Here is a 15,161-nt window from a genome sequence, read left to right on the forward strand (position 1 = left end):
AGTTGAAGTGAACGCCAAATAGAGATTACACGGTGATAACTGCCTGTTATTTTTTAAAATACGATTGCATATACACAATGTGTGGATCTTTTTTTTTTAAAGTCCCAAAAACAGTGGTACCACTACCTAAGAAAGCATCTACTTACAAACTTTTCTAGATAAGAACCGGGTGTTCAAGATTTTTTTGCCTCTTCTCAAGAATCATTTTCCACTTATCACAATAGCCTGTCCGATGCCTCCTGGGAAGTTGGCAACCAAACACAAGGTAATGGCCCTCTGCTGATATACTTTCCCTGGAGCTCATCATCAGGACTATTATGTTGTAGTTCAAATCAATACTTAGCCAAGAGCCTAGTAGGTGGCCTTGGGTCCATAACTCTTTGGGGGATGGCCGTGAGGAAAATGATATACCCCTGCTATATGCTTATTGAATGTTGCTTTTAAACTCTCCTTGTAAGAATCTTGGGCTCCGTCTACTTTAGATCATGGTAGTTATGGTAGTTGATCTACCTGAGCCACAGGGGTGCAGTGGTGGGGAGAAGCCTCTGTGGAGCCTCTCTAGGAATCTCCTTGGAGGAAACAGGGCCAGAAAAGGTGGGGAGAAGCCTCTGTGGAGTCTCTGTAGGAATCTCTTGGGAGGAAAGGAACGGAAAAGGTGGGGAGAAGCCTTCATGGGGCTTCTCTAGAAATCTCCTGGGAGGAAACAGGGCCGGAAAAGGAAGGGAGAAGCCTCGGTGGGGCCTCTCTAGGAATCTCCTGGGAGGAAACAAGGCTGGAAAAGGTGGGGAGAAGCCTCCATGGGCCTTCTCTAGGAATCTTCTGGGAGGAAACAGGGCTTCCACCCACCCTGTGGTTTCCCCAAACACACGCATTATTTGCTTTTACATTGATTCCTATGGGAAAAATTGCTTCTTCTTACAAACTTTTCTACTTAAGAACCTGGTCACGGAACGAATTAAGTTCGCAAGTAGAGGTACCACTGTATTCTTAGTTAGAACACAGCGGCTTCTCTTTTCCTTCCCTGACATTTCCTTATTATTTTTTTTAATGCTTTGCAAAATACTGGTGAGAAGCCTTTTAAAAAATGACTCAAAGCTGTAGAGAGCCAGTTTGGTGTTGTAACTAAGACACCAGTTAGAAACCAGAGCTTAATATCTAGTCTCATCTTAAGGCAGTGATGGCGAAGCTATGGCATGGGTTCCACAGGTGGCATGTGGAGCCATATCTGCCGGTACGTGAGCCGTTGTCCTAGTTCAGCTCCAACATGCACGTGTGTGCCAGCCAGCTGATTTTCGGTTCACCTGGAGGCCCTGAGAAGATGTTTTTGTCCTCTGCAGCAGTGTTTCCCAACCTTGGCCACTTGAAGATATCTGGACTTCAACTCCCAGAATTCCCCAGCCAGCATTCGCTGGCTGGGGAATTCTGGGAATTGAAGTCCAAATATCTTCAAGTGGCCAAGGTTGGGAAATGATCTGGAGGGCCTCTGGGAGGTGGGAGAGAGTTTTTTCTGACCTACTGGACACACCTGAAGTCGGAAACGGGGGAGTGGGGAGATCGTGTGCATATGCATGGGGGCAAGGTAGCATTGAATTATTCATGTGGGCACTTGAGCATGTTCAATAGCGTGTGCACACGCACTTTTGGCACTTGAGGGAAAAAAGGCTCACCATCACTGTCTTAATGTATGAAGCCAGCTCGGGGTTTTGTGCCAGTCACTCTCTCTAAGCTTTAGGAAGAAGGAAATTGCAAACCACTTCTGAAAATCAGAGGGAACTAGTCATCACAAGTCAAGATGAATTCAAGGCACGCTCACAGTGTAGAAAAAGACAAATAACCCAGGTAGAAATGAACACCTCAAGGTGTCAATCAGAACTAGACATTAAAAAACCCCCAACCATGAGTGATTTTTAAAATATCTGTGTCAGAAAAATTCCCCAGACCAAGAGAATAAAAGCCAAAAGTCTTTATTAACACCATGATATAAAACATAGAAACATATAGCAAACATAGCATAACATAAAACATGTTTTCCGGCATGATCATACAGGGACCTGGAGAAGTCACAGGAAGAATACCCATGTAGAAACATAGAAACATAGAAGTCTGACGGCAGAAAAAGACCTCATGGTCCATCTAGTCTGCCCTTATACTATTTTCTGTATTTTATCTTAGGATGGATATATGTTTATCCCAGGCATGTTTAAATTCAGTTACTGTGGATTTATCTACCACATCTGCTGGAAGTTTGTTCCAAGCATCTACTACTCTTTCAGTAAAATAATATTTTCTCATGTTGCTTTTGATCTTTCCCCCAACTAACTTCAGATTGTGTCCCCTTGTTCTTGTGTTCAGATGTACATCTGAAGGTAAGGTACCCAACTACAAGGATCATCTTATATAGGTTTTTTATGTCTTGTTTACACCCCTCCTTCCTGTCCATTATTTGTCCATATATGGGGTTGTCTTGCTTCCAATTTCATCATAGTTCCTCAGAACTCTCTAGATTAATCCATCAAGTTGCTATTTTGTTTTATGAATGTTTCTTGGCCTGGAAAATAGGATTTCTTCATCCCTGATAGAGGATGTAAACATGTTTTTCTCTTCTTTTATATTTCCTGGCAAGGCTCGCAGTCCAAACTTCGGAAGTTCAGTACTCTAATAAGAGTGTGTTTTATCTCTATCTAGGCTTTATATGCCTAGATTATATAGATAATTTTTACAATCTGACAGAGAAACAATAGAGAAGGAGCCAGGGGAGATTCGCTTTGAACTAAATTCCTAAAGTAAGGTTTCCATAACAGACAAGGGCCTATCATTTTCTTGACTTTAATATGCACTGCTCAAAAAAATAAAGGGAACACTTAAACAACACAATATAACTCCAAGTAAATCAAACTTCTGTGAAATCAAACTGCCCACTTAGGAAGCAACACTGATTGGCAATCAATTTCACCTGCTGTTGTGCCCCTTCAACTTTGTACAGAACAAAGTATTCAATGAGACTATTTCATTCATTCAGATCTAGGATGTGTTATTTGAGTGTTCCCTTTATTTTTTTGAGCAGTATAGAAAGAACAGTGACTTACAATAGATACTTGGAATAGTTTGTATGCAGTGAGGCAGTCCATGAAACATCCTGTCTTCTTTTACCTAGCTATTACTTGAACACAAAGGTAAGTGTAAAGTAAATAAAGTTTAAATAATTGCTTATGCTGCATTCTCACATGTATGCATTACTAATTGAATTATTCTCACTTGAAACCAGTGTTCCCTCTAATTTTTTTGGGGGGTGGGCGGAAAAGTATAGTGTCTGAGCAGCAATCCCTTCGGGACTGGGCGGCACAGAAATAATAAATAAATACTGTAAACAAACAAACAAACAAACAAATAAAAAACCCACCCTGTTTTGCCTCAGAGAATTTCAAAATAAAATACTCTACTGTGTGTCTATAACAGTGAGCTCATAATAGGGCAACTCTATCAATATCAAAATGCCACTTAAATAGTTGAGCTAGTTTCAAACTAGATTTTGCTTTTCTTTCTCTCTTCCTTACTCCCATTCTTTTTCTTTCTCTTTTCCTTCCTCTCTTTTTTTATCTGTTTCTCTCTCTTCCTCTCTTCCTCTCTCTCTCCTTCCCTATCACTCTTTCCCTCTTGGCTTCTGGGCAGGTTTGGAAAACTCTGAGTTGATGATTTTTAAGTGAGCAATTGCTCACTGCTCAGCTTAGAGGGAACTATGCTTGAAACCCACATTCACATATAAAAGAAAACCAGAGTAATATAGTGGCTGCCATGTTGAAAGTAGCATCAGAAAACTTGAGTTTCAATTCCTATTACACTAAGACTAGGCGAGCTTGCCTACTAAGTCATAATGTGATTTACTTTATTTTTCGAAGTATAAGATGCACCTTACTTTTTGCGGAGGAAAATAAGGGGAAAAAAATCTGCCTACCAGGTATTCATCTGGCTAGTGTCCTTAGTCTGGTCAGCTTCAGCACTTTATTTTATCCTCTGGTTAGGGCTTAATAAAACATTTGGAGGGAGTAGCAATGAAAAAAACCTGCAAGCCAGGAAGATCGTTCGGGCTGGGGAAAAAAAGCTTGCAAAAAGCTACATTCTGAATATAAAACACACCCAAATTTTCAGCCACTTTTTGGGAGGGGGAAAGTTACATCTTACACTCCAAAAAGTATCGTATTTTGTCTTGCTCAGCTTGGTATTTGAACCTAGTCACTTCGCTGTCTAAATCATAGTTTATGGTAAAGAATTATGTGTAAAACCATCAGGTATATGGATATAGGTGTGTATTTTATAAGAAGTAAATGAATCTTTCTGTGCCCAGATCTCACTGAGCTTATTTCAAGATATTTGTATGTTTAAATTGTTGGATATCTAACAAAAAATGTGCTTATTAGTGATTAAGAAAACGCAAGTATTGTGATTGGCATGACTGCAATTCTTTCCTCTTCCAACTTCTCCAAAACTTTGCTGGGATGAAGGGAAAAAAAGCCAAAATGGTCTTTGGTTTTTAAAAAATGTTCATTCCTATACTATTAAGAAGCATTTCTTTTTTTCTTGAGTTCCAGATTGCAGTTTATTTATTTAATTGGATTTGAGGACTCGGGGCGGCTCACAGCATATACAAAAACAGAACATAAATCCAATTAATACTACATTAAAAAAACAACCATTAAATTCAATTAAAAGAAAGTAAAACCTATCAAACCAATCATTCAACACGCAGTGTCCCTACAGTCATGTTAATGGCGATTTCCAATGTTCCCTGCCACCTTCCCACAAACTATGTCAGTGGGGAAGCTGGAAGGAAGCCAGAAGTCACAATCACATGAAGCCCTCACTTAAGGACACATGTGGTCCTCATTTGACAATGGCAACTATGACTGCCGGAATTGCAATTGCCAAGCAATGTGGTCATGTGATGTCGTGCTTTACAACTGCATTGCTTAGTGAAAGAAATTCCATTCGCAGTTGCCATTGTGACATGAGTACTCCATGTAGCATTACCCAATATCTCAATCTTAGATAAGACAATAACCTCTTTGTTGGGAGAGCTTCTGCGCATGCAGAAGGTAAACCCACCAAGTAGCCACAGTTAGCCACTATACCTAATTGAAGTCTTCAATGAAAAACACTGCAGCAGGCTTCCTTGTAAAATATATATTTTACTTTCTTCTTATCAAACTGCTTCTCTAAGTAACCTATTACTTTTACATTTTTAAACTTTATTTATTTATTTATTTATTTATTTTATTTCTTTTGTCCAATACATAATACACATTGAAGAGAATAGATATGTAGTAATATAAATAAAGAAAAGAATAGAAGAAAAGATATAAAAGTATAGGTGAACATATTTGAAAGGAAGAAAAGATAAATGAGATAAGGAGAGACAATTGGACAGGGGACAGAAGGCACACTGGTGCACTTATGCACGCCCCTTACTGACCTCTAAGGAACCTAGAGAGGTCAATCGTGGATAGTCTAAGGGAGAAATGTTGGGGGTTAGGGGTTGACACTACTGAGTCAGGTAATGAGTTCCACGCTTCGACAACTCGGTTGCTGAAGTCATATTTTTTACAGTCAAATTTGGAGTGGTTAATATTAAGTTTGAATCTGTTGCGTGCTCTTGTGTTGTTGCGGTTGAAGCTGAAGTAGTCATTGACAGGTAGAACGTTGCAGCATATGATCTTGTGAGCAATACTTAGATCGTGTTTTAGGCGACGTAGTTCTAAGCTTTCTAGACCTAGGATTGGTAGTCTGCTTTCGTAGGGTATTTGAACCACTATAATAAAGTATCCACAATACTAGTATAACTCTTCTTACATCCACCACTGCAACCGCTAAGCAATAACCACTAACTATAAACCACCCAGCAGAAAACCACTCTATAACAAACCACTGTAACAAACCACACCATGCAAGGGTGTTCCTCCTTATATAGGTTACAGCCAATCAGGTGGCAGCACAATTAGCAAATCCATGATTACATACTGATTAGGGCTTACACCAGCCTTTCCCATAGTTGCAAACCATTTACTTACATTGTAATATTACCTCCAGAAATAAATTTAAGGCTGACACTCTTTGTGTAATGTGTTCACGTTGGTAATTGCCAGAGCAGGTTAAGACAGGCTGGTTGAAATGGTCTGCGCATGCACAGAGGGAAAAAGGACCCAAATGGCGGTGTCCAGACAAGTGGGGAGAAGCCTCGCACCTTGATCGCTACCAGCTCTATGACGACCAAACAGGGAGCGTTTCACTCCTGTGCCAGAGTTACGTTTCTTCAAGAAAAAAAGCTCATTTACTTATAAAACATGCTCTGAAATGGAAATTTAGTTAAATGTTCTATTTTTCATTCTGTGGAACGTGTTTTTCTTCCAGAATTTATTTGTTTACACAATAGTCTACTGTAGTAGCATCCATTTTTCTCTGGTGGCTCATATCATTCCATGCAAACTACTCCACACTCCTACTCCAGGTTCAAATAGATACGAGAGATGGAAAGCCAAGCCACTTAGCCACGTGTGGCAGCGGCCTCTAGTGGCTAATAGAGGTACTGGGGGAACCCAGCAGTTCTTTTGTAAAAACAAAGAAAAAATGCTTCAGATTCATTTGCCAAAGATAAACAAATTTTGATTCTGTATTTACAAATGTATATATGCCTTTCTAATGGTGTTGTAATAAGCCAGACTATTGTGGCAGGAGATAAATTTATTGTAGCGGGTCCAAAGACGGGCTACAAGAATGGTGGAAGGTCTTAAGTATAAAACGTATCAGGCAAGACTAAATGAACTCAACCTGTATAGTCTGGAGGACAGAAGGAAAAGGGGGGACATGATCGAAACATTTAAATATGTTACAGGGTTAAATAGGGTTCAGGAGGGAAGTGTTTTTAACAGGAAAGTGAACACAAGAACAAGGGGACACAATCTGAAGTTAGTGGGGGGAAAGATCAAAGGCAACATGAGAAAATATTATTTTACTGAAAGAGTAGTAGATCCTTGGAACAAACTTCCAGCAGACGTGGTTGGTAAATCCACAGTAACCGAATTTAAACATGCCTGGGATAAACATATATCCATTGTAAGATAAAATACAGGAAATAGTATTAGAGCAGACTAGATGGACCATGAGGTCTTTTTCTGCCGTCAGTCTTCTATGTTTCTATGTAGCTTAACGGATACATGCCTCATTATTTGTACTTTAATGTTGTTATATGTGAATTTTAATCCAGTCTCATTATTTTCCTAAGAATCCTAATAATTTCAGGTTAGAAAACACAGCTACCAGCTAAGTAGGCAGCTGAGGGGGAAAAAATAGCAGAAAAAGTAATGTAATATTTATTGGAGATCTCTCAGTTTCACGGACCTCCAATATATTTTCTGTTTGAAGATAAAATAGTTCTCAAAAGAGATCCAAGAACATAAGATTTTTGGAGTTTTCACTGGCAGAGGGTCAGAGGTGGTATTCGACCGGTTCAGATTGGTTCAGGTGAAACGGTAGGGGCAATTTGAATTGATTTGCCGAACCAGTGAAAAACACCCCTGGTTGGCCCCGCCCATGCCCACTCAATTGCCCGGTCACTGCTAGCCCATTTTGACTGCTCACTGCTCGCCCCGCCCACCCGGACCATACCCTGTACAGTGATACCTTGTCTTATAAACTTAATTGGTTCCAGGACGAGGTTCTTAAAGTGAAAAGTTTGTAAGACGAAACAATGTTTCCCATAGGAATCAATGGAAAAGCTTGGTGGGGTGGTGCTGCCCTACCTTGCCATAAGTGATGTCAAGTTGGCTGTGCCCATTCAGTCACATGATCCCATCAAGCTACACCCACCAAGCCACAGATCTGGTAGGGAAAAATTTTGAATTTCACCACTGCAGAGGGTTGCAGGAAGCTGTTGCAGCCAGAAACAAAGCTCGGGAGCCACCACAGGTATCCCCAACATGAGTGACATCGAGCTAGCCATGCCCACACTGGCCATGTCCACCCCAGCCCCCTGAAGTCAAACAAAACCCTGATGCCCTCAATGAAATTGAGTTTGACACCCCTGGTCTTATTGCTACCTCAAGTGCAAATCAAAGTCTCTTGGGAGGCTTCTGATTTCTGTGGTACGCAAGCCAGTAATATATTTCCAAGTGTGGTGGGTTCCACAAATGTAGTGAATTCTGGGTTAATGTTGTTTCCCTCCTGGTACTTTAGCAATGGTCCTCTTGGAAGTGAATCCTCATGAGAAGCGTTTCTATCTAAGCCTTTGTGAGAATGGAAAGAGTACTGGATAACTAAGCAGTTTGGCTATAATGTCACTTTGGATGACACCTTGTCTTACTGGCATAATTCCACCTTACACAGGGACACCCTTCAATCCAGATGTATCCCTGGCACATTCCGTAGACCAAATGGAGAATTAAGGTTATTCCTATCCAATGTTGAACTCCTCTGGCAGGCCTGCAATCAACAAATAGGGCTGGACCATGTGTTGAGTTTTCATGAAAATGACGTAAGTTCCGAGATCAATGGGATGCTTCTTTCCCAATTCTGATTAAACATTAACACTCATTGGGGCATCTATTGGAGTAAAAGAACTACCTTCTGCAAGCATAGGTAGCACAACACAAGAGAAATCCTGGAACCCAACAAAATCAGTTGAAAAGCAAATGGAAACACAAGGGCCCAGTCCCTATTTAACCCTAAAAGCAGACCGTGAAATTGCATGGAGGGTGAACAAGATAATTTTATGTAATGCCTGAGATGTTAAAAGGGAAGCCTTTCTGAGTTCAGTGGGATTTAACTTCTAGTACAATTGATCCAGAGATCAGACTTATTTTAGTTCTGACTTAGCTAAGACACACTGCTGAAATTCATTTGTATTTTTTTCTGTTTATGGTGGGAAGCCAAAAGAATACATTTCTTTTACATAGAACACAATCTTGCCAGTACTATATAAAACACTATTCCCAGTAATTGCTTTCATTAGTATTAAGAAGGTGTTAACCATTAGTGCATTAATGGGTCAATGTCCTTTATCAGCAAAAAACACCATCGTGTAACTATTTCTTTGGGAAAGGAAAATAAAATCCAAGATGAAGTTTTTCCTTGGTGGATGAATATACTGTATTCCAATTGCCATCTTAATGAAGCTATTATCTGAAATAACTATATTAAATATATATCATTAAACAACAAAATGTAGCATCTTAATAGCTTACTATTCCCACCATAACCTTACCATTTCTAATTGAGCATCCTGTATGTGAATTAGGATTATAGATCCCCAGCTAACACAACCAAAATGTATGTTAGTTGAGAATCTGGGGAATTGTGGTCTGAACACATTTGAAGAACGTCAAGTTAGAAAAAGTTGGCCCACAAAGGAAACATTATGGGAAATGCTATATATCTTCAGAAAGGCAGATCTTGCTTTGTAAATGTTTGCAATTACTTTCATATGGCAAGCCAGAACTGTTGGGGGAAAGAAACAGTTGTCATGTATTGAAAAATTTCAGAAATAGATTTGAGAACTTCAGAGCAGTGAAGAAGGTTGAGATGTAACTTGGCAGTTCGATGCACAAGATCTTCATGGCTTATATTATTCAGTTAGAGACCGATATGTGTTGAAAACAGATCAGGAAAGGAAATACTGGTAATTTAATAGTCACCCAGGGCTCATTGGCTGAAAAGCCACACATCTGCATTCTGTCAATCCTCTTTTTTTAATGGCTGTAGACCCAAAGCTGACAAGTTTATAAATGGATGATGATGATGATTTATTAGATTTGTATGCCACCCTTCTCCGAAGGCTCAGGCATGAGTGATAAGAGTCCCAAATTAACTAAAGGGAGAGAAGCAATTTAGAACTAAGGAAAAAATTCCTGACAGTTAGAACAATTAATCAGTGGGGGTTGGACTAGAAGACCTCCAAGGTCCCTTCCAAATCTGTTGTTGTTGTTGTTGTTGTTGTTGTTGTTGTTGTTGTTGTTGTTATTATTATTATTATTATTATTATTATTATTATTATTATTATTATTATTATCAGAAATAGAATCTGGCCCTTTTGCTACTTCTGGTATCTAGGGATACATCTTTTGGTATCAAGTGGTATGACTTTCGGTAGCCAGTGAAGGGCTACCAAAAGTTTTACTACCACACTGTGGCCGTGGCTTATGCATTTTCTTTCAACATCTTCCAGTGCAAATTGGGTGCTCTGGGGTGGAGCCCCATTTTCGCCACCCCACTGCGTTCCCCCCCCCCCGTCCAGGCAGTAGCCTACCCCTGTATCGAGCATCCAAAAGTTATAGATCTTGCCCAGAGACTTGCTACAAAGGAAAACACTTGACTTTCCAATCTTTTATTTCCTTCTACATAATCGAAAGCATAGAATTCAGATCACTCCATGTCACACTTATGAGAGGCTGCCTGGAGCTGACACGGAAGATCTGAGCTCCATTTCTGCACCCTGCTGAAGGAGTTCCCTTCCACGCACGGAGGGGAGTTGACATTCTTCAGCATGTCTCTCTTTCAGACACTCCCTAGGGAGGAGAGCATGTGAAAATTCAAAGAGAGAGGCAGCTTGGTAAGATGTAAGACAGCTCTCAGATGGCTAAGAAGCCCTGGGGAGCCTGGCAAAGGTGTCTCTTTGCTCAGGGGCAGAAAATCTTTCTTAGGTTTTTGGGAGGCAGTATTTATCTATCTATCTATCTATCTATCTATCTATCTATCTATCTATCTATCTATCTATCTATCTATCTTTCTTTCTTTCTTTCTTATCTATCTATCTATCTATCTTTCTTTCTTTCTTTCTTTCTTTCTTTCTTATCTATCTATCTATCTATCTATCTAATCTTTCTTTCTTATCTATCTAATCTTTCTTTCTTATCTATCTATCTATCTATCTATCTATCTATCTTTCTTTCTTTCTTTCTTTCTTTCTTTCTTATCTATCTATCTATCTATCTTTCTTTCTTATCTATCTATCTATCTATCTATCTAATCTTTCTTTCTTATCTATCTATCTATCTATCTTTCTTATCTATCTATCTATCTATCTATCTAATCTTTCTTTCTTTCTTTCTTATCTATCTATCTATCTATCTAATCTTTCTTTCTTTCTTTCCTATCTATCTATCTATCTATCTATCTATCTATCTATCTATCTAATCTTTCTTTCTTATCTATCTATCTATCTATCTATCTATCTAATCTATCTATCTTTCTTTCTTATCTATCTATCTATCTTATCTTTCTTTCTTTCTTTCTTTCCTATCTATCTATCTATCTATCTATCTATCTATCTATCTATCTATCTATCTATCTATCTATCTAATCTTTCTTTCTTTCTTTTTTCTTTCTTATCTATCTATCTATCTATCTATCTATCTATCTATCTATCTATCTATCTATCTATCTATCTATCATCCATCCATCCATCCATCCATCCATCCATCCATCTATCTAATCTTTCTTTCTTTCTTATCTATCTATCTATCTATCTATCTATCTATCTATCTATCTATCTATCTATCTTTCTTTCTTTCTTATCTATCTATCTATCTATCTATCTATCTTATTTTTCTTTCTTTCTTTCTTTCCTATCTATCTATCTAATCTTTCTTTCTTTCTTTTTTTCTTTCTTATCTATCTATCTATCATCCATCCATCCATCCATCCATCCATCCATCCATCCATCCATCCATCTATCTATCTATTGGATTTTTATCCCACTCCTCTCCGAGGACGTGAGGCGGCTTACAACATGTGAAAAAAATACAATTCTGGAATCCAATAAACTAAAACAAACAGTCTAAAACCCCCAATTTAATCTAAAAGCAGTCATATTCACTCTGTCGGTGTACTTCCCATTCAGCACATGTTCATTCATAGGCAGAGGCTGATGATTAGTGTCCCCAAGTCTGTCGGCACAAGTGTGTCTTCAAATTTTTGCGAAAGGCAAGGAGGGTGGGGGCCGTACAAATCTCGAGGGGGGGGGGCTGATTCCAGAGGGCTGGGGCTCCCACAGACACGGCTCTTCCCCTAGGCCCGTGATGGCGAACCTATGGCATCCATGGCACACAGAGCCATATCTGCTGGCACATGAGCCGTTGCCCTAGCTAAGCTCCAATGTGCATATGTGTACTGGCCAGCTGATTTTTGGCTCACACAGAGGCTCTGGAAGGGTGTTTTTGGCTTCCAGAGGCCCCAGGAGGATGGGGGAGGGCATTTTTACCCTCCCCTGGCTCCAGGGAAGCCTTTGGAGCCTGGGGAGGATGAAACATGAGCCTATTGGGCTCACCAGAAGTTGGGAAACAGGTTGTTTCCAGTCTCCAGGAGGCCTCTGGGGAAGCAGGTGAAGCTGTTTTCACCCCGCCGAGGCGTTGAATTATGGGTGTGGGCATTCACACATGCGTGATAGCGAACAAACATACGGCGTACCCATCTGCTGAGAGTCAAACAGGGGACAACACGTATGTATCTTAAAGCATTAACCTGGACACTATGTTGCAACAGGGATGCGCGCATACGTGTGAGCATTGTGAGTGCACACCAGTAGCTACTGAAACAGGAGAGGATGGTGCACCAGTAGCGAAAATTGATCTGCGTGCACAGCTTTGGTCATCTTTCATGCACGCATGTGTATCTCAGCATGTTTTTGCTTCTGCGCATGAGCAGGAAGCAAAATATTGCAAGGAAACACACGCATGAGAGAATTTGGCAAATTTTTTGCTTCTGCAAATGCAGTGCGTGCACACAAGACAACAGGGCAGCAGTAGCAGTGGTAGCAGCAATCTGCCCCTGGTGCACATGTGGCACACATATGTGTGAAATATCACAATGCACACGCAGTGCCCCATTAGGAAGGTAAGAGGAACCTGCCCCTGGAGTGCTGATGTCCGGTAATTGTACAGCAGGTGTCCAAATGTCATCAGAGATGCTGACACAAAATTATACAGTAGTTTTATATAAATAAATATTTTTTACATAAATATATACAGCAAACTAGCTAATCAGGCAAAGAGAAGCATCATGAGCACATAAATCACAGAGCACAGAAGGCACACGGAAGAAAAAGGCGGGAAAAAGGGAAACTCCCCCTCTACACCCACCACAGCCAATCACAGCGCAGATTGCCTCATGCAGGGAGCCAGCACTTTCCAATCAATCAACTATAACTCTGTGTTCTGACCCCATTGTTCCAGCTGCTAAATGTAAATATCTTCTTAACAATCTGGACTGGGGTTGAGTGAAGCAATTACAAGGAAGTCATGTGATATATGGATTAATGTCCACTTCAGTAACCAAGATTCTAACCCCAACTGGGGTAAAGAAGAAGGAGCTACATCAGTAGTGAAATCCATTTGGTTCTGTGGGCATGACTTGGTGGGCCTTGCAGGGGAATGATACTGCAAAATCCCCATTCTCTCCCCATCCTGGGGGAAGGATATTGCAAAATCTCCATTCATACCCCTCTCTGGGGTCAGCCAGAGTTGGTATTTGTCAATTCTCAGTACTCCTCAAAATTCTCGATACCGGTTCTCCGAACTGCTTAAAATTCCTGATACTGGTTCTCCGAACGGCTCAAATTTCCCGATACCTGTTCTCCAGAACTTGTCAGAATTTGCTGGATTTCACTGCTGGATTACCTTTAACTTTCTCCAATTGCTGCATTGGGATGTTGGATAAAGGTTGCTATTTGTGCTTTTGATCTTTCCCCCAACTAACTTCAGATTTTGTCCCCTTGTTCTTGTGTTCACTTTCCTATTAAAAACAAAATATGTTCCCTTCCTCTGTATTATAATAATATAACATAACATAACATAACATAAAATAACATAACATAATAATATAATTAATATAATACAACACAACACAACACTACACTACACTACACTATACTATACTATACGAGTCTCTGGAGAGGGGAGGCATACAAATCCAATAAATAAATAAAATAAATAAATACTATAATATAATATTATAATATTCTGTCTGTTATAGTGCTCTTAGCCTGACTAATCTGTAATTTTATCTGGACCAGTCCTCAATTTATTACCACAATTGAGCCTTATATTTCCAATGCTAAGCAGGGCATTTTTAAAGTGCATTTTTGCTCCCACTTTGTGACTTTGTGCCACAGTTTTTAAGCAAATTGCTGTTGTTGTTAAATGAATCATGGGACCATTAAGCAAAGGTGGTTTCCCCCATTTATTTTGCTTGTCGGCAGTAGTCTGAGTAGATTAGAAATGATGATCACATGACCCTTGGACAGTGCAAGTGTCATAAATATATCCCTATTGACAAATGCCCAAATTTTGATCAGGTGACTATGGGGTTGCTGTGATGGTTGTAAGCAGGGGTGGGCTGTTTCCAGGACGGAAGGTGGGGGGGGGGACACAGTAGGGTAGCAAAAATGGAGCTCCACCCCAGAGCACCCAATTTGCCCAGATGTTGAAAGAAAATGCAGGGCGTCCTGCATAAGCCACGCCCACAGTGTGGTAGTAAAAATTTTGGTAGCCCTTCACTGGTTGTAAATATGAAAACTGATCATAAGTCACTTTTTTCAGTGCTGTTATATCTTCAAACGGCCACTGAACAAATAGTTGTAAGAGGAGGACTATCTGTACTAGATATGAACTTGGGTATTTATCTTGGTTCTTAAAATAGAAAACTTCCCTTACTTCATCTTACGTATGAATTTACTTAAAATTTCAAGAATAATCCAATCTATTCTTTTCCCATTCAAATGCATTATCTTTATATTTACTCCCTCAGCCTAGGCTCTTTTTAAAATATACCCAGCTGTTTATTTCTAAATTTGTGGAATCCAGAAATATTGGAGCATATAATGGAAACAAATTAATTCAATATTAACAGCAGCACAGGCATTACAATTATAAACATGCTATGATTAATATACTATAAATGTCAAGTTAATCTGTGGAATTACACCAGGCAATTTTTTGAAGGGGGGAGGAAGAAAATTATGTAAACATTACTGTTTACTCTTAATTTGGAATTATAAATTATAGAGAACTTCTATATTTTTAATACATAAATCTCTCCAATAGTAAACACCATATTCAGTTCTCATGAATCCATCTGAGTTCCTAGATGCATTTTAAAAAACAGTCCCCATTTCTTACTCA

This window comes from Erythrolamprus reginae, chromosome 2 (genome assembly GCF_031021105.1).
Source record: "Erythrolamprus reginae isolate rEryReg1 chromosome 2, rEryReg1.hap1, whole genome shotgun sequence".
Taxonomy (NCBI): Eukaryota; Metazoa; Chordata; class Lepidosauria; order Squamata; family Dipsadidae; genus Erythrolamprus; species Erythrolamprus reginae.